The sequence below is a fragment of the Prionailurus bengalensis genome, chromosome C1, assembly GCF_016509475.1.
Source record: "Prionailurus bengalensis isolate Pbe53 chromosome C1, Fcat_Pben_1.1_paternal_pri, whole genome shotgun sequence".
Lineage (NCBI taxonomy): Eukaryota > Metazoa > Chordata > Mammalia > Carnivora > Felidae > Prionailurus > Prionailurus bengalensis.
In genome coordinates, this window is record NC_057345.1 from 165495879 (window position 1) to 165519924 (window position 24046).

The window sequence follows — 24046 nt, forward strand, 5'->3', positions numbered from 1 at the left end:
CTACTAAGTTCTGTGCTAGATACTTGGGATGCAACAATGAAGCTAAACAGAAGTGGCTTCTGCCCTCACAGAGTTGACAGTCTAATGTTAACTTTCCAGGTTTAAATGGAAGTAAGCTTAAGCAGGGAAGTGATCTGTCAAAGAACATTGGGTAACCAGTGGAAAGATGTAAACTGGGCTCAGGAAGCGCTGTGGCGGGGGTCTAGGTAGTAGGGTACAGAGAGTAGGAAACACTTGGTGGTCTACAATGGTACCCTCTCTGAAGTGACCATACGGGCACCAACCATTTTCCCCACTCTAGCATCACTCCCCTCAAGATGCAGAGTCCTAGAAGTGAAGGCCTTTATGGCATATGTGGGTCACTTGTCACCTTAGCCAGAAGGTCACATGACCCCTTGGCTAATGGTTCCACCAGAATGTGTGTAATGCTGAAGGCAGAGTATTTAATTTTCCTTAAGAAAAGCAGGGTATTGCCATCAGAAGAAAAGGGAAGGGATGATACACTGCCAGAAAGAGTTCTTTATCATCCCCTACTGTACTTGGGCCCAGATTGAACAGAACCAGTAGATGATTTTCTCACATAGGCAGCACATAAATGGCAAAGAAGAGGTTAGGGGGAAGTAGAATCTTGCAGGAAAGCAAAGGCACAAGTCCTCTTCATTCTCGGTGACCTGTTAACGTGACATGTCACATTAATTTAACTACATTGGGTGTTCACCTACTTCATAACTTCAGGTTTGATCCCTGTATAGAAAATATTATTTCAACTTCTAAAAATGTGCCTGCTATATTTTCTAGACCTGAAATTCATAACTGTAGCGATGTAACAGGATGAGTGCAGATGCGTGGGAATTGTGTGATGCCACATAAAAGGTGGGTAGCTTGGGACAAGTGATTTAACTTTTCTGAGACTTCACTTTCTCCTTTGAAAAATCTGCATAATAATGCTTTCTTATTGTTGTGAATATTAGAGAATTAAAATTAAGAATATAAATGAAGAGGTCCCTCACATGTGGTAGATACTCAGTATATTTTTTTTTTAATTTTTTTTTCCACGTTTATTTATTTTTGGGACAGAGAGAGACAGAGCATGAACGGGGGAGGGGCAGAGAGAGAGGGAGACACAGAATCGGAAACAGGCTCCAGGCTCTGAGCCGTCAGCCCAGAGCCTGACGCGGGGCTAAAAATATGGAACGCTTCACGAATTTGCGTGTCATCCTTGCGCAGGGGCCATGCTAATCTTGATACTCAGTATATTGTAGATATTGTTGTTGTATTGTTATAGAAACCTTCTCCCTACTCTTCTGTCAGCCTCTAACAATTCTATTGCCTTTAAGCCCTGTCTATTCCATTCAGGCAAAAGCAATGTAAACAATGAAATAATTTGTCATCTAAATAATAACTTGGAATAAATAAATGAAGGTGGGAGTAGGATAATTGCAGTTAATAAATTCAGCAATTGATTGATGTCATCAAGGCTCCAGGTTCTAACTTTCATTCTGCCATTCTGTGTTGGCTTTGTTTCTTCAGAGTTACAACATGGCTGCTCCACTCCAGCTATCACATCCTCACCCACGGTGGCCAACAGCAAAATAAGAAGTTTCTTCTTGTGTGTTACTTTTTGTCAAGGAGTAAAAATTTTCCCAGAACCACCTCCCATATACCCCAACTCCTCAACTGAAGACTTTTCTTCAGGTCCTATTCACCAGGAGTGAATATATTCATACATGTGCTTTAATTACTAGAGAGGTTGGGAAAGTGATTGTTCAGCATTTTCAGGCTCTGCCTGAAAGAAGAAGGGAAACGTTGCTAGATAGGAAACCAATAGTACCTTTCACAGTGGCCACATCACCTGTTTCCATAAGGACTTTGTGTTGCAAGTTACCAAAAACACTTTCAAACCGGCTTTACCAAGAATGAAGTTAGTTGGCACAAAACTAAAAAATCCAAAGGCATCTGGCTTCAGGAGAGGATTAATCTAGGGGCTTAAGCAATGTCACCACAGATATAATTTCTCACCAGCTTTCCATTATGAATTTTATGGTGAAGCTTTATCCTTGGGCCCTATCTGGCAGCATCCGCACAGCTCTGAGATGTCTCCTTATGACACCAAAGTGACATGGCAGTCCAAGATCTTACATCTTCACTCTCTTCTAGGAAAAGAAGGAGTATCTCTTGTAGTACCACCTGCTTCCAGATCCACTGTCTCTTTCTCTCTCTGTAACCTTGACAGGATCAAGTGCCTAGACTTGCACCAATCTGTGTACAAGAAATTTTGATACAAGACAGTTGATGTTTGCCTCTGAAATTGGGTGTGGACAAACCACATGCCTAAGAATGGAGACATTTCCCCACCTTAGGACACCACTTGGTGAGAGATGGGGAATAATGGCTGTGCTGGAGAGACAGCAAATAAATGTCTATTATACCACCTTTGTAGTAATCACTGAGCTTAGAGGACTTAGTAATTAAGGTTAGTCAATGTACTTCTCTGTACTATCTGTTATAGTCCATTTAATTAAAGTCAACCACATGTATCTGTGCCAACTTATGCCATGATGTGTACCTAGTGTTGGGCTCCCCAAAGAAAGCCAAATCCCTGTCCTTAAAGCTCAGAGTAATATTGCCTCATATTATTAAATGGTGTCTGGGTATTTATCTTTCCATATATTATCTGTTTAACTCCTCTGTAATCATCTTGATGGCAACAACCTTGTCTGAGTCAGGAAGTGTTTACCCAAACCCTCCCTTCTCCCACAGCACCTGAACCACACACATAGGGGCCACTCTGAAGATTTGTGGACTGTTTGATTGCTGGCCAACATTCACATGTGTTGAGTGGCCCCCAGTGCAGAACCCTGCCTATTCTCCAGCTCTCTTCCAGCTTCTTTTTTTGGGGGTTGATTTCTGTATTGTGACAGAGATCACTAGCGTTCACCAGTCTTATTTCTTTCTCCTTCTGGAGCACACTGCTCAACTATTCTTCTTGCCCCTCTGGTGTCTCAGTGGGACCATGAGACTGAGTTGTGGCCAATGGCATGTAAGTAAAAGCTACTTGAGCTACCACCAGGCTTGGCCATAGAACCTTCTATGGAATCTTTCAAGCTCTCCCCCTGGCTCTCCTTAGGGCCGAGAGTGAGATCCTTTGAGATCGTAGGAGATAGAGGATCCTCATAATGGAAGGTTCCAGCCTCTTGACTCGCTGCTTGGAAGAGGTGTTCCTTGGAAGCTTCCTTGCCAGGGATGTTCACATTGTCTCTGAGTGAGCAAGTGCCTGAGGTTTAGGGTAGGTTGTTACAGCTCCTAGCATCACACCCTGACTTTTTGTTTTTTAAGAGAGCAAATATGGTTCTGATAGTTTTCAGAAACATCTTTTGATTTACAAGAAACTCTAGAAAATTGCTATTTTTGAAAAGAGACATTTGAGCAAAACATTAACATCTTCAGATATAATATTCAATATTCTGAAGGATGGTCAATTTTCAAGCAAATGTATCTTTTCAGTAATAATCAAAACATTTGCATTATCTCCAAATTTGGGAAGAAAGTATTATAAATGGTTTCATCTGTACATTAGCAAAATCCCTTAATCCCATTGTGTGTTTGTCACCTAACTGCTCATTTGGAGGTATTCAACATTTCCAATAAGAGTATTCCCTTACCTGCTTTTAAATCATTACTGTTTTTAAAATGGCTTCATTATTTCTTAATTTTCTTAATTTACTTTCTTACCTATTCTTGTTAAAAGCTGATTTTTGATGAATAATTTTAGCATCCCAGGATCTCTGGAAACAAAATGAATTTCAGGTTTACACTCATTTGTCAGTGAAAGCCAGAAGAGGAAGGCAGGATGGACAATTATAGATTAACCTCAACTGAATTTGATTATGCCCTTATGTCACATCCTATGGCACTCAGAATTTGGTAACATGAGAGTCAGGAGGGACTTTAGTGATCATTCAGTCCTCCATCCTCAGTCACTGATGAGGCAGCAGAGATCCACAGAGGGCTGCACAGTTGGCTAGTGATGAAGAGACGATTAATTCAGGGATAACGGTTTCCATTAAATGACTTGTGTGGAATTAAACCCGGGTATATAAGTGAGTTTTCACTCTCTGTCATCTGTCCCTCTGGTTTCCTCCTTTGTTCCCAACCTATGGGTACAAACTAAAGGCACTAACGAACACCACAGAATTACTAGGAGGTTGATGTCCCTAGATACTTCAGCCCAAACAGGGAGTCCAAATAATGCTTTTGATAATATATTTGTGGAAGTTTCTTTTTATCACCACTGTTCCATTCTCTGTTCCTCAGTTCACTGGCTGTTGTTGCTTGAACTGTCTCTGAGTAAAACAAGACAGGAAGGAACCTTTTATTTCCTGCAATGATTGAAGTATCACTCTGTTCTGTGTGGCAACCATCTTCTAATCAATTAGAAGAGTCACTATCATCCAGTGTACTTTTTCAGACACATGAGAAATTTCTTCCTCATCTCAGGAATATTGAACACTTGTCTTGGATGCTCCTCTAACTAGCTTTGTGACTTTGAACTAAACTCATCACCTTTCTGCCCCTTAGTTTCTCATTGGTAAAATTAGGGATAAGTTAAGAATGCCATTGTCACTTCCAGTTGGAATTAATTAACCAATGAATTCAGCAGTATTTGACAGCCTCTGTGGAAGGCCCTAGGAATTTCAAGGAGAAGGAGAAGGATGAGGAGGAGGAGAAGGAGACAGAAGAGACAGAGAAGGAAGGGGAGGCAGAGGAGGAGGGGAAAGCAGAGTGGAAGGAGGAGAAGGAGGAGAAGGAGAAGAAGAAGAAATATCTCCTGCCCTTGAGAAGCTCACAATCTGGCTTGAATCCATGCTTTTTCTGGATGGGGTAAAGAAAATGGACGTGTAAGTGGTTCTCATAGTCACACTGGACGATGTGGAATCCAGGGACATCTGAACCTGTCTGAATTATTGTAATTTTATTTTATTTTATTTTATTTTATTTTATTTTATTTTATTTTATTTAAGAGAGAGAAAGAGAGAGCACACATGAGTAGGGGAGAGGGGAAGAGGGAGAGAGAGAATCTTAAGCAGGCTCCACGCTCAGCATGGAGCCAAACATGGGGCTTGAGCCCATGATTATGGGATCATGACCTGAGTTGAAATCAATAGTCAGATGCTCAACTGATTGAGCCACTCAGGCACCCCAACCTGTCTAAATTTTTAAGCTTCCACTGGAACTTCTTTTTTTCATCATCATTCTACATCATGTTCTTGAGACTTGAATTACCTCTCACCTATATTAAAAATCTTTCTTTTTTTTATTTCACCTGTTCCTATCTATTTTTCCAGTTTTCTTCTCTGTAGGTGGTCAACATTTAGGAATTAGGTTTTAGATTTTATACACAGGTCACCCTTTGATGCACTTAACCTGGCCTCCAATTTTTCCCACACAGACCTTTGTTCTTTTGCATACACATGTATGATACACATGTATGAATTTAGTACACTAAAATTCTGCTTATATTTTTATTTTACAAAGCAATCCTTTCTTAACATGTTGTTACAAAACTGTGTGCGGTTGATCAAAGGAAAGTAGTTCTTTCTCTCTGCCTCTATTCAACTGTAAAATTCTGGATACTCGTGATTCATATCAGACAGGGGTCAGAAGGAGCTTGATGGAATGATGGAGGCAACCCAGGAAAACCTGTCTATCAAAAGCTTCCTGGAAGTCTGTGCTTGGTCTACTGATATAGAACCTCTACAGTCCATTGTGTTCTTTCATTGCAGACAGCTCTGATGCTCTGCAAATCCAAAACATGTCCACTGGCTGGTCTCCATTTATGTCTTCTCTTTTCTTCATTTGCTGTTGGCAGTGGATAAATCAGATATTACTTGTTTCAATTTAGACTTTAGTTTCTTAATTGTGTCAAATCATCTTAGCCTGGAGATGGTTTCTCCCCAGTATGACCACTGTAATCTTTCATGGGACACTTCTACCTCTGGCTGACTCTGTCTTTGGCACATGGATTCAGCAAGTGAAGGGTCTTGGTTCATCTGGGGCACAGATGGGAGTTCTTCTATATCATCTGCCAGAATGACAGACTCAGACTTCATATTCACTGGCCCACTATAGTTCATGCTCATTTATTCAGGAATATCTTGGTTATAAGAGCCCAGAAACTCACCCCTAAGCTGACTTATGTTAAAGGAAAAAGAATTTAATACATAATATAGTAATTTAAAAATCTAGGTGCATTTAGGCATGGCTGGAACCTGGAGTTCAAATTTTTTGCACTCAGTCTCACTCTTACTTATTCTCCCATTTATTGGTTTCACTCTTGGATAGATCCTCTTCATATGATGGCCCCCAGCTACTTCAGACTTATATCCTCTTCGATTTGTGTTCAGGTCAGCAAAGAGCTGTAAGGCCTGGTGATGACTGGTCAAACTGGAGTCCTGTGCCTATCCTTGAGACAATAATTATGGCCGGGGGGACAGAATATACTGATGGTAGAATCTCGGATAACATCTCTACCTCAGGAGTGGCAACGTACCCACTGTGCCCAATGTACCCAATGTACCCAATCTCACTGTGCCCTGAGATTAGGGGAGGGTGGTTTCCTCACAGAAAATTCAAGGTATGGTTGTCAGAAAAAAAGGAAAGGAAGTTCTGGGCCGGCCAGAAGGCCTACTGCATGAGGACAGTGTCTGACAACCTGTGTGCTTGATTCATGTCTTTTTATTGTTAAAATTATAGGTTGGGATTATTGTCTCATAAACTTTCCTCTTGCTGGTTTTCCAGGTGTGTCATTACCTCTGGTTCTAACTCGAAGGCTTGATACAGTGGAGGGTGCCCCATTTTTTTAGCACTTCTACTTAGATTAAAAAAAATCAGACATAACTTATGTTGTTTCCATTCTGTGAATCAGTGGAAGAAAGCCACTGCTGTGCAAGGTTTCAACTGTTTCTCCAATCTAGCATGCACGCGGCAATGCCTTCGGTGTTTACTGGCTATTAACACAATATTATATTGTACACGAGGCAAAGAACATATTTTGTACTTCAATTTCATAAACTCTTTTCTGATTTATCAGTTAACTTATTCTGTGTTCATCAAGAGACTTTTAACATTTAACCCTGGGAAAAAGCAGGCATGCCGCATCATAAAATTAGTAAGTTTGGTAAAACATGGGAAGGAAGACATTCATTCCCCTTCGCAATTGTGTAAATAGTCTACAGATGCTTATGAGCTATTGCCAACTGTATTTATTTATTTACTTGCTTAATAATATGGGCTCAATGCATGAAAACATCATCACATACATACCATAAAATATATTCCTATGTTAATCTGTTGGTTCACAATATCATGTTTTTTTACTATACTTCAAAATTCCTTTAGCACATCTCTGATACTCAGTATATATTTATTAATAGTGACTCTTCCTTATGATTTCACATAAATACCAAACAAAAAAGAGCAATGGGAGGTGGGGGGACACCTATAGAAATAGAGTTGTTATGTTATTCTTGGTCCTTCTCAATAGGCCAAATGGAAGTGAGTAGGTTCATCATCCCTTTTCCCTTTAAAGACATGATGTGATGTGTTCATCCATTCTAGGTATGGTTTCTAATTTTTACTCACTGATCTTACTCTTTAATCAAGGATTGAGTTTCTAGTTCCAGAAGTGGAACTTGAAACAGGTTATTCTCCCTCTTTTTTTTTTTAATGTTTATTTATTTTTGAGAGAGGAGGGAGGGAGGGGCAGAGAGAGAGAGGAGGACAGAGGATCCAAAGTAGGCTCTGCACTGATAACAGTGAGCCTGATGCAGGGCTAGAACTCACAAACCATGAGATCATGACCTGAGCTGAAGTTGAGCACCCAGACGACTGAGCCACCCAGGCGCCCCCAGGTTTTTCTCCCTCATAATGAATGGGCCTTTACCCTGAGTCACAGACTCACAGACATAAAGCACAAGACGTAAAGCTCCCACTTCTCTCCCATGACCCATTGGAGAAGAGAGAATGTCTATTCAAAGAGAAACATGAAGGGTTTCTCACCATCCGGGCAGGGTACTGTGCATCCTGATGAGTTATTCCAACTACTTAGGTGCCCCCAGGAAACTGGGCCTTTCCTGTTTAGTCTAGGATGAATCACAGAAGGTATAACCGTAGCAACACAGGCAGTGCACCTCCTGTTGCCTCATGCTATCCCTGAGTCAGCCACCAGTTCCTCTTTCATGGGACCAGCTGAGTGTAGCTCTGACTTATACAGTTACCAGTCTTTCAAGTGTTAGATGGCCTAGGCGCAAAATCTAGCAAACCCTTTTAAAAAACAGTTAAAACCCAATCATGTTCATACATTTCCAACATGGCATACTACATTGCCATATTAAAATTAGGTTGTGTCAGCCAGTTTTATATTTAAAGCCCATGGGATTCAATAGTTTATAAGATAATCTTGTAGCTAAAAGAATAGTCTCATTACAAATGGCCTTTGCTTGGCAGGTTTGGGTCCCATAAAAGGGATTGTTTTTACCAAGATAGTCTCTTAGACTGAAAGAAAAGGACCACTGCTACAAATGTTTGCCTCAATCCCGAGTCTTTGATTTTATTTCCTCAGCTATAGCATTGTTATGGCAATGCTTATGATGAAATGTATTTAACCTCACAGAATGTTCTGCCAGCTGATGAAACAACTCCCTAGGTCCCCTGAATTCTTTGGCACTTCCCTAAAAAGCACCCAGAAATGAAACAATGTCTGAACAGATATAAATTACACATATCCTCTCTGATTATATGAACAAATGTAAAAGACTCAGAAGTACAGGAATATGGACAAAAACAGAATCTACTAATCTATGGGGAATGTTTCTAGGCAACAAGCATTGCACGATATAGAGATCATTAAATCTGTTCTATTATTATGTCTGGTGTTCCCAAGGGGTTCAGAGATCTCAAAGCATTCCAAACATTTTACTGAGTCTTCCTTTAGCCTCATTAATAGGAACTGAGGACATTTTGGATGCAGAGACATTGCTAGTGCAACTTCATTGAAAGATAAAAATCTTACACATTTTGGGCTTAACTAGTAAATTAGCATTGTGATACAGATGCTATGTCTCCCACATTCCTGGAATCTCCAAATGTGTGTATGGGTGTATGTGTGTTTTAATTTCAGCCGAGCATTAGAATTCTCTTAGCTTATGACTATAAACTATGAACATCCCTTCCATATGGGTATTATTTCCTGCCAAGTAGCACAGGTTGTCATAACCACCACATAGGCCCAGGGATTCCCCCAAGTGGCCTCTGCATCCCTTCATTTCAGTGGCTGAAATTTGTGAATTCTGGCTTTAGAATTATAAGAATTCTCATTATGGGGTCCAGACTTCTTTTGGCTGAAATTTTGATTTCACACGATTTCTGTTGGAATGCAGGCAGATGTCAGTCTTGTTCATCACAGGAGGTCTGATGAGTTCAGAAATCCTTTGTATTTCATAGTTTTGGACTCTGATTTACTGCTCCCAGTGGGCCAGATGTCCAGTGCCTGCAATAAGTAAATGCACATTCTCCTGTTTCTCTGGAATATGGTCTACTGCAATTCTCTGGCTGTTTTAAATAAGAGACTAGCTGTACCCAGCCAGGAGAATTTAAGCTATGGGCCAGGATGACCTCTTGAAGTCCTTTCCAACTCTGTGTCTTTGTGATTCTGATTTCCTCTCTGGAAAGAAGATATTAACATTTTACCAGGTTCCACACTTCTTCACTTTTTCAGCTTTTATATTTCAAGTGTCTATTGATCGTGCAGTTGCACACTGTTCCTTTGTTCTTTACATCTTTATTGATGCAAAGCAGTGCCAGAAACTGCTTTTTAACAGTTATTCAATCCCTGATGCCCTTCATGTATCAGATTTGGGATTTCATTTCTTAGAACTACTGGGCTGGCTACACAATTAATTGCTTCTTATTAATAAGCCATTAGACTCACTTGACCAACCATCAACAGCTGAAGAAAAGAACGCCTCCCCCTCCTTTGCCCATATCTTGCTCTCTTTTGATGTTGAAGCTGTTCTTCTATGTAATGGGAGTCTTGCTGGAGTGTCTGGAGGTCTCTGGCTCATTTAAGTGACAGGAAATGTAATCTCCTGATAATAAACAGGTTTCTGTGGCCATCACTGTGACCTTTATCACTTCACCCTTCAGAGAGATCCCAGAAGGCCATTGGCACTTAACTCTGGGTAATCACATGGCTATTAAGAAAAGGAGTTGTATGTTTGTATTTGTGTGTGTGTGTGTGTGTAAATATCCAGCCACTGGCACCAGCAATCTATGTTCAGGAGGAAGCATAGCATACAGGGAGCAGGGCCACTCTGGGGACAGATAGATGTCAGTTTGAAATCCAGCTCCACCACTAATTGGGTTTGTAGGACCTTGGACAAGTTACTTCTCCGCAGTAAGCCTCAGTTTCTCCTTCTGAAAAATGGGATCAAAACACACCAACCCAGCTTGATTGTTTTGAGAATTAAACGAAGTGCCTGCATGTAGAAAATATTCCATAGGAATTTGCTATAATTGACCTTTCTAGCCCTCAGCTTATTGACTTGTATTCAATGAGAGACTTCCATGTGTAATGGGCAATGAATGGGCTTTGGAGTCACACTCTTGGGATATGATCCCCAAATGTGCCATTGACTCTGTGATTCTTATTTTTCTCTTCTCAAGAGGTTGATGTGAGGAATAAAATGAGGTATTGTTGTGCCTGGCCTGCAGCAGCCCCTCAAAAAACATAGGTTTCCTGGCTGGAGACCATTAGGGACCCTTAAGCCTGCCTCTTACAAGAATACAGAGCTAGGTTCAGCCCCAGGCTGATCCATAACCCCCGATTGTGCCTGCAGACCCCATATGTGCTCCATGAAGGTGGATGTCTTACCCAGGCTGTGGTCGCTGTGTTAATCATCCTCATACAGTCAGGAATACGATCCTCTTGACCCCTCCCCATGTAGATCCACAGTGTTTTATCCAGATCCTTGGGGCCAGATGTGTTTCAGAATTCAAAATTTTCCATAATTTCAGGTAGATAGCTCAGTGCCATCTGTATTACAATGCCTAACACCCCAGTGGAGTGTGGGCAGCACTCTGTAATCAAACACATTAATATTTCTGCAATAAAGTATATGACTATTCACCTTGAAGTGAGATAATTGTGAATATTTTTACATCTTTTCAGATCAGGTTTTGCAGCCAAATGTGTTCAGGTCAAGTCAGAATTGACTGCCAAATAATTTAGGGAAAAAGTTTCAGTTTTCAGAGCTTTTTCAATTTTGGGATTTCTGACCAGTGGTTGCAGACCTGTACAAACCCTGAAGCTAGAATTGACTCCTCAGTCTCTGTTTCTGTCCCTCTAATATCTAAGCCTTTCCAAGTATTCTACTCCCCTTGGCTATAATTATCCTTCCTAATCTGTGCCAAACAACAGAGTTCTCACTTTAAAACCATTTCTCCAGAACCCTCTCCTTGGTAGATTCATTCCATTCACCCAGTTAATCACCCCTGTCTTTTATTGGTCCTTTCCCCCCAAGTCTGAGCTTTTATCTGTCTTAGGAATAGATTTGTATTAGTGACCTTGGGTGAAAGAGCACTTCCTTGATTTGTCCTTAATGTATACATTTGCTTTTCCTCTCCCTCTGTGTCCGATAGCCTGCAGAGTAGGGGATCCTGTCATCTGATTCCTTATTCACTTGCTACCCACACCTGGAGATTTCCACTGCTGATGGGAACAGAACAAAGAGGGCCAGACATCAACCCCAAACAGATGCCTTAGTCACTTCCATGACCATGGGCTGCACTCCCAACCTATGTTCAACCTTCTTACAAAAGGGATTGAGAGTGAACAGACCAGTCTGCGCATCTGTCTTTGTTGCCATAAAAACCATTCAAACTCTTGTTCCATCACAGGCGAACATCATTTTTAAAAAATTTTTTAATGTTTATTTACTTTTGAGAGGGACAGAGAGAGAGAGAGAGAGAGAGCAGAGGAGGGGCAGAGAAAGAGGGAGACACAGAATCTGAAGCAGACTCCAGGTCCTGAGCTGTCAGCACAGAGCCTGACACGGGGCTCAAACCCACGAACCATGAGATCATGCCCTAAGCCAAAGTCAGACGCTCAACCGACTGAGCCACCCAGGTGCCACAAAGTGAACATCATTTTAAAAAACAATGAAAAACAAAGTTTTCAATAGTGCCCTGAGTAGAGTTACTCTTGATGGTGATGGTGATCTTTATGTAGAAGAGTATACTGAAGGGAGCTTCTGACCACTGCTAATGAGAATGGCGACTGAGGAGGGGTAGTTGGCAAGGGAAATGAGGTGTTGCCTATACTTGCTGGCTCCATTTTACACATGCTGGTTGCTGTCCAACTTGGTTTAATTTGGCTTCCCTCGTCATTGGAAACAATTCTCAGAGTCACCAGTGGCCTCCATGTGGCTAAATTCAAGGGATATGTTTTAGTCTTCCTTGAACTTAAGCTCTCAGAAGCACTTTATGCCTTGAACTTAAGCTCTCAGAAGCACTTTATGCCATCGACAGTCCTTCCTGCGTGAAATACTCTCTGCCCATGGCTTTTATGACACCACACTCTCCTAGTTTTCTCCTCTATTTTTTACTCTTTGTATTTAGTCTGTCTTGGAGGTTCATCCCTTACTACTTAATCAGGAAATATTGGTGTGCACAAGTTTATATTTCCAGTCCAGAGCCCTCATTTCAACTCCAGGCTTGTGTATTCAGCTGCCTCTTTCAGATATCCTCATGAGTATCAGCATGTCCAAAGTGGATCTCATGACTTCTAATCCCAAACCTGGTCTTCTCTCTGTGTGTCTGGAAACAGCATCATTATTTGCTCTCTTGCAAATGGGACGCCTGGGCGTTGTCTTGGTCTCCTAGAGTGTCTCAGTCTCCATATTCATTGACCACCAACTCCTGCTGGTTTTACCTCTTAGGCAGCTCTCCAGTCCACCACACTGCTTCATCTCCATCACCACAAGGCTAATCCCAGCTTCTAGCAACCCACGTTAAGAACTGCATTCCCAATGCTATGGAGGGAGGAAAGAATGGAAGTTAGAATGAAACCAGCGGTCTCTGTTGAAATAGCTATAGATCCCTACCTGTGAGGGTAGTATAATAGTCAACATGTTCCTCAAATTTGCATGTTATTATTTAATAGTAGTCTATTTGGAAGAGCAAGGAGGGGTCTCACATCCTTAAGGCTTTTGGCAAAAGCATTCCTCATCCTATGTCTACCAGACCATAGTGGTGGTGGCACCAAGTCTATGGTGGGAGAAACAAGTGAAGCCTAATTCCCCTCTACAAGCCCCTTATGCCCAGGGATCCAGAGAAAACTGCTACCTCTTCCAGGTTTCTTGAGTGATGTATTGGCTCAGATTAAAGGATTTCCTCACCTCATCTGTGACCCTGCCCTTCAGTGTGGTGGTGAAGTTTGGACAAGTTTGTGAGCTGTTCTTTCCTGATATTCCCCTGATAGTTGCCCAGCAGTGGATACTTACCCTGGAAGTAGATTACCAAGAGGATCCTAATCCAAGCCTGCAGTAGTAACCTACGTCCAAGAAGTCTGACTGGAACTGTGCTGGTCTTCGTGGTTTTTGTCATTTATCTTCATCACCTACTGAATATGGTATGCATGATATGTCTGAAATCTCACCTCAGAGAATAGTCTCATGGTCAGTCTCAAGATCAGTCTCACAGAAGCAAGTACAACAGCAGTTCTAGACAGTGGCTCTCACCTCCCAATTCTGTTCCTTTGCTAGCCTTCCCCATTTTGTAAATGCCATATCTGGGCATGAGTTATTCACACTGAAAGCCAGAGAGTCATCCTTAATAACTTCTGCTCTCTAACTACTTTCCTCCACCTTTAGTGTATCACCGAGTCCTTTTGTTTCCACCTACAAAGGACTCCTGGAATCTGTTTACTTCTAACCTATTTTCACAGACACCACCCTAGCTGAAGCCACTGTCTTCCTGTCCCCTGTCTCCACGCTGGTCTTTTTGCATCAACTGTCACCCTCCCCCACCCCATTTATTATCTGTACAGAAGCTCCAGTGATATTTTATAAATACGAATTATATTGTGTCCTTTTTCTTTGCTTATCATTCTGTAATTCCACTCACTTCTTTCAGTTATTTTAAAATCAACATCCTCTTTCCTGCCTCAGGGCCTTTGCACATACTACTGTTTCCTCTGTCCAGAACTTTCTATCCTTGTCCTCATCTGGTTAACTTTTTACTCATTTCTAAGACTTAGATTAAGTGTCATTTCCTTAACCTCCCAAACTAGATTGAATTCCTCTCAGTTTTTCAAATTACCCCCTTAACTGTTGTATTTCACTGTTACAAATAATAGCTATACTCTTATTTTTATGATTAATTGTTTAATGTCTGTCACCCCAACAAGACCATAAGCTTCAAGAGGGCAAGGACCATATCTGAGCTGAACAACATTGTACAGCAGCAAGCAGTAATATCTTTGGCACAAAGCAGGAGCCCATATTAGTCAGCTCAAGTTCCCGTAATAAATTACCATAGACTGGGTGACTTAAACAACAGGTATTTCTCTTTCTCAAGGCTGGAAGTCCTAGACCAAGGTCTGGCAGCTGATGAGACTTCTTCCTAGCTTGCAAAAGGCCACCTTCTTGCTGTGTCCTCACATGGCCTTTCCTCAACACAGGCTCATGGAGAGTGAGAGAGAGGAGTATCTCTTTTAAGGCCACCAATATTATCATATTAGGACCCTCTTCTGACCTCATTTAACTTTAATGACCTCCTAAAAGCCCTATTCTCAAATACAGTCATGTTGGGGGGTAAGATCTTCAATGTATACATTTTGAGGGGATACTATCCAGTCCCTAGCAGAACCCAAAAATGTTTGTTGAAAATATGAATATACGATATAGTATATTGTATATTCTAGTGAAACATTTCACAACTAGTGAAAAATTACTTCTGATAAATTAACGGTTGCTTATTGTGTTATGTTTCATGAATATGGAGGAATTTATATTTTGGAACTTTGCATTTAAGTGCAATCATCTTAATAAACATTTTGTGTTTACTTCTTTAGTTTTTCCTTTTCTATGGTAGTTTCCCATAATGTGGAAGGGTATCTAGATATGTATGTGGCAAAGTAAAAAGGAAAACATTTTCCAAAAATTGATCAGATTTGAGAGGGGATTTTGAAAGTTAGGTTTCTTTGGTCACTTGAATTGAAGGCAGTTTAATTCTAAACTTCCCTTAGTTGCATAATTGGCTTCCTAGACATATCATGAAATAAAGCTGGCCCATTAAAAGTACAAAAGGAATGAGAAATCTGTTGGATGATTCCATTGTTCATGCTTAGTGTCTGTCCTAAAAGTAATACAATGAGAACCTCCACAAAACATTTTGTGCTCTGATACTCGTTTTTACTTTACAGAGCCAATGATTCCTCTGGGTTTGTTTCCTGGGATTGCTTCTCCTCTTTTTTTTTTTTTTTTTTTTTTGGAGGGGGAGGGGGTTATCTACTAATAGTGGCTTCATTCCAACTAAGGAAACTGGCCTCCCCACATCCATTAATGACAAATTGCAATACTGTTGCTGGACTAGAAACTATCCATTAGAATCAGTGCAGCTCCCAGAGTTATTAGGGAGCACACGTGTTTTCTTTGTCTCTCCCCCACCCCACTCCCACCCCTGCTCAGTGCCCGCAAGCATTTTGTGAAGCTTCAGCTATTTTGTGTACAATTACACAACTGGTTTAAACTTATTTTGGCAAAAGCTTAGTATATATGTGTGTGGTGGAGAGTAGGCATTTAAAACCTCTTGGAAAAGATGTGTTTTCATACCAAGTACTGTTACGTAGACTTTCTGGAAGTCACTTTCAAGTAGATCACAATGAGAGGTCGATATATAGTCTCATAGAGCTAGGCGTTATGTGGAAATGAGACCGTAAGTGACAGAGATACGTCATGAGGGCTTACCTGAGGTAGTGTTTAAAGTGTCAGCCAAGAGAGAGGCATGACGGTCAAGGGCCAGCACCTCCCAGCACCTCCCACTCTAGTATGCTTTTCATCCTTCACCACAGTATTTTGCCTGAATGTAGCTAGTGAGAAATCCCTCTGGGCAAACATTCTGTGGGTCTCTGACTTTGAGGAAGACATTTCACAAGTCATAAGATGGCAAAAAGTAGTCCAATAAGGAGAGACTGGGTGATCAGGGTCAGAACTCAAGCTCCAGTCTTATGACTGCCTGGATGAGTGACCATGGAGGCAGACCACCACTTACAGGCTCTGTGACCTTGGGGAAGCTATTTGACCTCTCTCTGCCTTAGTTTCTTCATGTATCATGGAAATAATAATAGTACTTTCTTCATAGGGTTGTTGGATGATTAAATGAGTTAATACTTGGAAAGCACTGAGAGTAACACCTAGCATACAGTTAGCACTCAATGTTAGCTGCTTATTTTCCTCTTTTCTTCATTTATTAAATGATTATCTCACTAACTTGCCTCCAGTAAGTGTGGTTAAGAATAAACCGCCAATACTGCCCTGAGAAATGTCTAAAGCAAAGGACAGAAATGATCACTTCATGCATTAGCTTATAACATAAATGAGTAGGGAAATATTTTCAAGTATGAAAAATCGGGGGCCATGCGGTCAACTTCTCTCTCCATTTAAAAAAAATTCTCCTCTGGATGCTCATTAGGGATTTCTACCCTTCATTTGGGCTCTATTCTCCAACTTCACTTCTTCCCAACTCCTGGTTTTCTTAAACTTTTTTTTCCTCTTAGGAAAGTGAAAGAATAACAGCTCCAGCTAGAGACGCTTGCCTGAAATAGCACTGGCACATAGCAGCTTCCTTTGTGGGTTTCTGCCAATGAGCCCAGCAAGCCTGTAGATCCTGGGTATGCCACTGGGTCCCTAGGAACAGGCCCCTGACCTTGAGGCCTGGCAGCAGGCCCGGGCTGTTCTGAAGAAAAGGACGATCTCCCTCCCGAGACCAGACAGGCACCACCCATCTTGCTATCGCTGGAGTCCTGTGCCAAGCAAAACACCAGGAAAATCTCTTTTTCATTGTTTGATTTTCCATGGGCTTTGAAAAAGTTCCCATTTCTTGTAGCCAAGTCTAGAATTAAATTATACTTCACTGATAGCTGAGGGAAAAAAAAATCCCATTCAACTTCCTGAGGCTCTTCCAACAGGCTTTGTTTGTGGCCTCGTGGATGATGTTTCTGACGTGCCTCAATAGCTTCTTCCTCGAATCCCCTTCACACACTCTGACCCTCACTCTGCTTTGTGATATAAATTATTCATCTAATTTCTTGAGCACCAGGCAGACATGACTGAGGAATGCTTCCCTTTCTGAACATGAAGTAATTGATGTTTTTCTGCTTTCCTGCCATGTGGCTAGGGAATTATTAAAATGGGCTTGTGTTTAATAGTCAATTTTTGTTGGGTATTCTAGCTCCATAGTTAAGCCACACACTTCCCATCTCCTAAAGTGATGTGATGGCCCGTGATTTTCTAAGAGCTCTATCTTCATACTTCTCTATTTCCTTTCCACCTCATCTCTCATAGCACAGATAAGCAAAATGGCAATAATATGAGCATTTTATGTTTAAAAACAATCTCACAACCCAAAAAAATCCCCTAAGAGATAGCTTTCAATTTCCCCTCCCCCTCCTTACAGCCCAGGCCACCACCAACAGTGACACCTAGTGGTCAAATATAAGTCAGTCCCTTCATTCTGAGTTGAGCCGCTTTTTACAAAAAATAGAATTTCCTTTGGAAGCAAATGGACTGAGCTTTATGTTTTTCTGTGACTGCACAGAAAGATAGTTTTCTTATAATGCATGGCTAAAATATATTACTTGGGGATGGGCAAGTGCATAATTTTCCTTAAGAACATTAGATCTTTTTATCACTTGTGTTTATGAAGTTCCTATAGACTTGTGCTTGTTTCTTCCCCCACCCCCACCCCCGCCTTAGGTAATGACCACTTGATTTTATTATAACTTTAATAGTTGGCAGCTGTTAGAAATATTTTAAATTTCAACACCTATAATGTATACTTAAAGATAAAGTATTTTTAAGTGAGTGGTATTATAAATCAGTTATTTGCATAAATCTATCTCAAACTCATGGAACCACATTTACTGGCAAAAATGGTTTCCATTTAAATGATAGTAATTTCCAGGAAGAGATGAGAGTTTTTCCCTTAACCTTTTTTTAATAAGTGAGGAAACATAAAAACATCTATATTATTAATGAAATCTTTCAGAGTTTATAAAAGTATGGGAAAACCATGAATCCTTTTTTACAACCTTTTTATTTTTAAATAATTTAAAATAATTTCTAATTATTTCAAAATATTTTAAGATAACTTATTTCATTTTATAATAATAGATGCCGAGGCACTTGCAAAAATAGTGCTGAGAGGTCCTCTGTAACTTCCCCCCAGCTTTCCCTAGTGGTAACATCTTACATAGCTATAGTACAATGTCAAAACCAGGAAAATGACATTGGTACAATCAATTTAATTTATTCAGATTTCATCTGTTTTACTGGCACTCGGTTGTATATGTGTGTAATTCTATGCAATTTTATCCCGTGTGTAGATGCATGAACCACCACAAGATATAGAACTGCTCTATCACCACAAAGATATCTCATGTTACACCTTCATAATATTAAAATAAATGATTGAGCCCAGACCTTGTCGATGGCAGGAAGAAGGCATTTGTATATCATTATTGTTATCACCCACATTTATTAAACTCTATGGCCTGTGTTGTTTTAATTGCTTTATATAAATTATGTCATTTAGTTTTTGCAGTGATCTTAAGAGGTAAAGATTCTTTACCTTTTGTGTGTGTGTGTGTGTGTGTGTGTGTGCGCGCGCACAACTGCATTCATTTAAAAGGACAGCAAGGGTATAATTAAATCAAGAAAAATGATGGTTCTCTGATCTTTTGTCCCCTAACACACCAAATAAAGTTTGCTCCAAGCTCAGTTTTAAATTTGATACAGACTCAATTCAATAAATATGGGTACTGAGCTAGGTGGTGAAGGGATTACAGGTGTTGACAAAGTACATTGCTCAAGGCCAGTTCTCAGTTCCCCAGGTTGGCCTTCTGAGATCCTCCTATTGCCAAGGCCAGCTTCAGCTCTTGACAGAACCAAAGACAATGCTGGTTTCTCCTGAATGGCTTGGCATAGAGTCACTTTTGACAGGAATGGAAGGGAAACTGGGTTCAGTCTTTTCAATTACTCCTTCCTGGTTATGTTTTTGACATTTTACATTTTCAAATACTTGAGTATCTGTAGAGTCATAACATGCTGGGAAATAGAACATCGTGGACACCAACATGGTTTGAATTAGTTACTTTGGAGTAAGAAAAGCTGAAAGGTAACTTAATGATTGTCTTCATCTGTGCAAGTAGGCTCTCTGGAAGAAGAGGGGACCGAGAGGATCACTGGATGGGGAGTTAGAGGTTTGCAAACTTCAAGAGTCGTAGAGTTCTCAAGTAAAAATGCGGGGATTCTGCAGATTATGGCTAATATGGATTGAATGTTTGTGTCCCCCCAGATTCATATGTTGAAACTTAATCCCTTGTGTGATAGTATTTGGAGTTGGGCCTTTGGGAGGTGATGAGGTCACAAGGGTAGAGCCCTCATGAATGGGATCAGTGCTCTTATGAAAGACACTCCAGGAGCTCTCCCTCACTCCTTCCACCTTGTGAGGACAATGAGAAGATAGCCCCCTATGAACGAGGAAGCAGGCCCTCACCAGGCACTGAATCTGCCGACACCTTGATCTTGGACTTTCTAGCCTCCAGGACTGTGAGAAATAAATATTTGCTATTTAAGCCACTCAGTCTGGTATTTTTGTAATGGGAGCCCGAATGGACAATGACCAAGGTCCCTTTCAATGCTATCTTTATAAAGTAAATGGTAAAAGGGTTTCTTGATGGTACAGGCTTCTAATTATTGGGTAGATGATAAAAGTTAATTAGAAATGTTCCGTGTGGCTTAAAATAGACTTCCATCTCGAATGCTTTAGAAGCTGTGGATTCTTATAAATCCTTGTAAATCCTTTAGGGTCTTGACTCAGTCTTTACTCAACTTTGAACATTGGAAATTTAATGAAATTTATTTACTAGTAAGCAATGTGCAAATGCATAGCACTATTCTAACACATTTGTGGCAAACGGAAACCTTACTAGTGAGGGGATTGTGATGCTGAATTCCTAATTTAAATATGTCTCTTTCCAGCTGCATGATCTTCCAGTAATTCTCCTGACTTGTGTGAGTCTCATTTCTCCTTCTCAGTTTTCTGTCTATATACCAAGTTTTTAAAGCAATCTTTCAGAAAACTTACTAGATAAAGCTGAGAATATAGGGACACACTTTGTAGCTGAGGGCAAGTAGCTTACTACCCCAATACTATCTATAAGGAAAACATAACTCAGATGTATAATATATTATATATGCAACAGAAAAACAGCCTTTAATAGACTTTGAAATATTTGTTCCTATCCACCAAAATTTAGCACTTACTTTATTAGTACTGGCCGTACCCTGCTTTGGGACACGATACATTTCAAAAACATGCATGAAATTGAAGTGTGTAAAGGTAGAACAACAGGCTTCCTATTTTGAGGGAGGGGAATATTCATTTCCAGAGCATTAGCATTTTTAATTAATTTAGTCAGTTGCTCAGTCAATATATTTTTGTTGAGCATATCCTATGTGCCAGACACTATTCTAGGCACTGGGGGAAAAGCAAAGAACAAACAAAACCTGTAAAAAATCTCTGCCTTCTCCTACATTATAGGGAATGAGTTGAGGAGAGAGAAGTAGACAAAGTGAAAGAGCAGAGTATTTAATTCATTAGAAGCTAATACTGAAAGAATCAAGTGTTGGAGGAGGATGGGGATGAGGGTATTTATGGAGGGTAAACAGACATGGAGCAGCTTGGGCAGGCCTCTGTGAGGAAGACATGCACAGGGGTCTGAAAGGCAAAGATGGCTGATGGATCCCAGTCACCTTATATGCAACTGTTGCAAGAAATACCAATTTCTGTACAAAGAAAGCCTCATACTGAGAAAGTCCCTAGAACTCAGACAGTCCCTACTCAGAAAGGAGCTGGTACTAAATCTAAGTGTTCTTTTTCATTCCCTGCCAAAGCTGGTTGGCCAAGCGAGGCTGCTAAAATGAGTTTCTCTTGTGGGGGAGCTCCAATGGATACCAGAGACCAAGGAATCCAAAAAAGGCTTGTAACTTAGTTAGCATAGGGGTGTTTTTGTAATACGGGGGAAATTAAATACTCGCTCCTCCAGCAATTTGTTTTCTCTTAGCTAGCCAGCTTGCTTGCTTGTTTGCACATATCCACCGTTCTCAATACATGGCCCGTGGATCTCTGTCCAGTCAGGCAGTGGCCTGTGGTGCCTTCTGTTGTTTCCATCAGTCACCTCCCCTCAATTTCAGTAGATGTTGGGTTCCTGGCTCTGAATGATGACCAACCCATTGATGTTAAGAGGGAAAATGCATTATTAGAACTCTGGGTCACTCTCTCGTCTTCTTTTCCTTATTGCACAGTCAAATAATAATGCCATTGTGCAGTATAAGACATAAAAATATAAAAAATGGCATGAAGTTTCAGCTGGTAAGAGCTGTAATCACAGTACTGAATGGTTAGCTCCAGGTATAACTTTTTCGAAATATGAGATCTGCTTATCCACCTTTACCACCTGGGAGCCTAGCCAGTGGTGCAGAATTATTTAGTCCCCTGAATTTGCTCTCCTACTTAATGTCATAGCCAGGACTAGCATTCTGTAAAGGCAATCTTGTGGTTTTTAGCATGCAGGGAATAGAGCTCCCTAACCTACTTCCTGAGGCCACTCATTCCATTCCTAGTTACCTAATATTTTTTAAATGTCCCCAGAGAGGGTAAAAACTGACTTAAAATTATACTTATGTGTAAATGACTGATATCAAATAAGAGGAGGTTGTACAGAGAAAAAAGGCTAGATGAGGGTGGGAGGGAAGAGGCTCCAAAGGGGGAGGCTGGGGGATGGGACATAAGAAACAGTGGTGGCCCGGAAGAACAGCATCGCTTCCTCAAGGTTTTGCCCCAATCCAGCTGTTTATGCAAGGCAGGTAGGAACTCTAATTAGAGGGAGAAAGTGACAGATTTTGGAAGGGAATGTACAGGGGATAGGGAACGTTAGTTCTGCTTCTTTTCCTCCAGGCCTCCTGGAGTCTGTAAGCTCCTCAGGGCACCTCAGAGCCCCATCAAGGATGGAGGTTGCACAAGACATATCTCTATCAGGAGTCTGGAAGTGAGGGGGCGGGGGGGGGGGAAGACAGCTCTTTAGTGCAGCCACTGGATAATCAGTGCAAGTTTGCCTGCTGAAGGGACCAAAGGGGCTGAGCAGGGCCTCATGGAATGAGTCATGGCTCTGAAATCCTGTGTTGGGGAGCACAGGAGAGAGGGTTGTTCAAGCATGAGGAGTGCACCCAGGATTGTAATCTAGGAGGACCCAGTCAGGGTGAGAGTCAGTGTTGTCCCTGGGACAACTGACAGGATCTTCAATGTCAAAGAGTAAGGCTGAAAACAGGATGGAGCAGGGACAAGGAAGAGCCTGATGAAAAGATCAGAACTAAGTTGGTTATAAGAGACAACATGATAGGGTCTTTTGGAGAGTCAGGAAGAGGACAGAGAGTGAGTACCAGAATCTCTCCCAAAGAATTTTCACAGCATACTAGCCCGGTGAGATGAGGTACTCCATCAAAAGGTTCCCATGGTCCCCCTGCTAAAAAGAAATTGAGAAGACCACAAGCTATACTCTTTTACACAGATCAATTAGCTTATTAAAAGCTTCAAGAAGTCCTACAACCTGCATAGCTTTACTTAACCCCCAATTTTTCCAACTAATCTGATCTTGGACTCCTTTTCATATGTTATACCTGATCTATTCCTAGGAACCCACTTTGGGAAATACTCTTCTATAGTTTTTTGCTCCAATCCAGTTACATTGGCCACCACCCAAAGTCTCCTTGGCCACAGAAGTGGTGTCCTGCAAAGCCCTTTCTGTAAAGCCAGAAGTCTCTTCACCTCCTGACCCACAGTCCACTGGACACCATTCATATCCTCTCTGGCCCCATGCTGAGAATGTTTGGGCATCTGTTGAAAGGTAGTTCAGAGAACATTACCAACCTGTTATATTGACTTGAAAACTGTTGTAACTATACCCTGGAACATCTTCAATCCACTAGGTGTTTTTCTTCTAGCTGGAGAGAAATGCCCTTTGAACCGAACTTCCCCTACCTGTACATTTCAACTCTGGAAGGTTTTTGTTGTTGTTTTACTGTGAGGCTACCTCAAGGCACAGCTGTCAGTTAGTGGCACTTTATTACAAGCCAGTGCTAGCTAACAGACCATGAACCATTCATTGATAGCTAATATCCTTAGTTACACCTCACCCCTACTGAATAAAGAAGCCAGATTGCTAAATTTGTTTTTTCAAAGACATTGAGTAAAAAAGTTGACAAAGCCACTTGAATGCAATTTCCAACCGTCTAAAATGAAAAGCTTTCTCGATCTTCATGTCATAGACTGGAGAGAAGGTTTATTTTCCTACTGTGTGTAAGTAATGGATTTCGCCTTTTCTGGGAATCCATCATCGAAGAGTATGTTGAATACTCAAACAATGGCAGTCTAAATTGTCTTGCAGTGACACTAACTAGCTGGAACTAATTCAGAAATGTGCACGGAGCATGATGAGGATAACTTCGTGTGCGGGATAAAAGCAGCACATCTCACCTGCTTCCATCATAGCTCATCTTAGGACAGATGCTGGCTGGGCCCAGGCTGCCCAGAAAATATAGGAACCTTGTTACAGATTGCATCCAGCTTTTCTTTTTCTTTTCTTTTCTTTTTTTCTTTCCTTTAAAGGGGCTCTTTGTCAGAGAGAGAAAGTAAAAGCTCAAATACTTTT

At 41.0% G+C, this 24046-nt stretch overlaps 1 long non-coding RNA gene and 1 other non-coding gene across 2 annotated transcripts in view; one reads left to right on the forward strand and one right to left on the reverse strand.

Annotated features, from left to right (window-relative positions):
* LOC122481497 overlaps nt 1–24046 on the forward strand; it is a 99249-nt gene that overhangs the window by 45279 nt on the left and 29924 nt on the right. The gene's annotated exons all lie outside the window — the stretch shown is intronic.
* LOC122482292 lies at nt 1183–1289 on the reverse strand. The gene has a single exon (XR_006297090.1). It is a non-coding gene; the product is annotated as a U6 spliceosomal RNA (small nuclear RNA).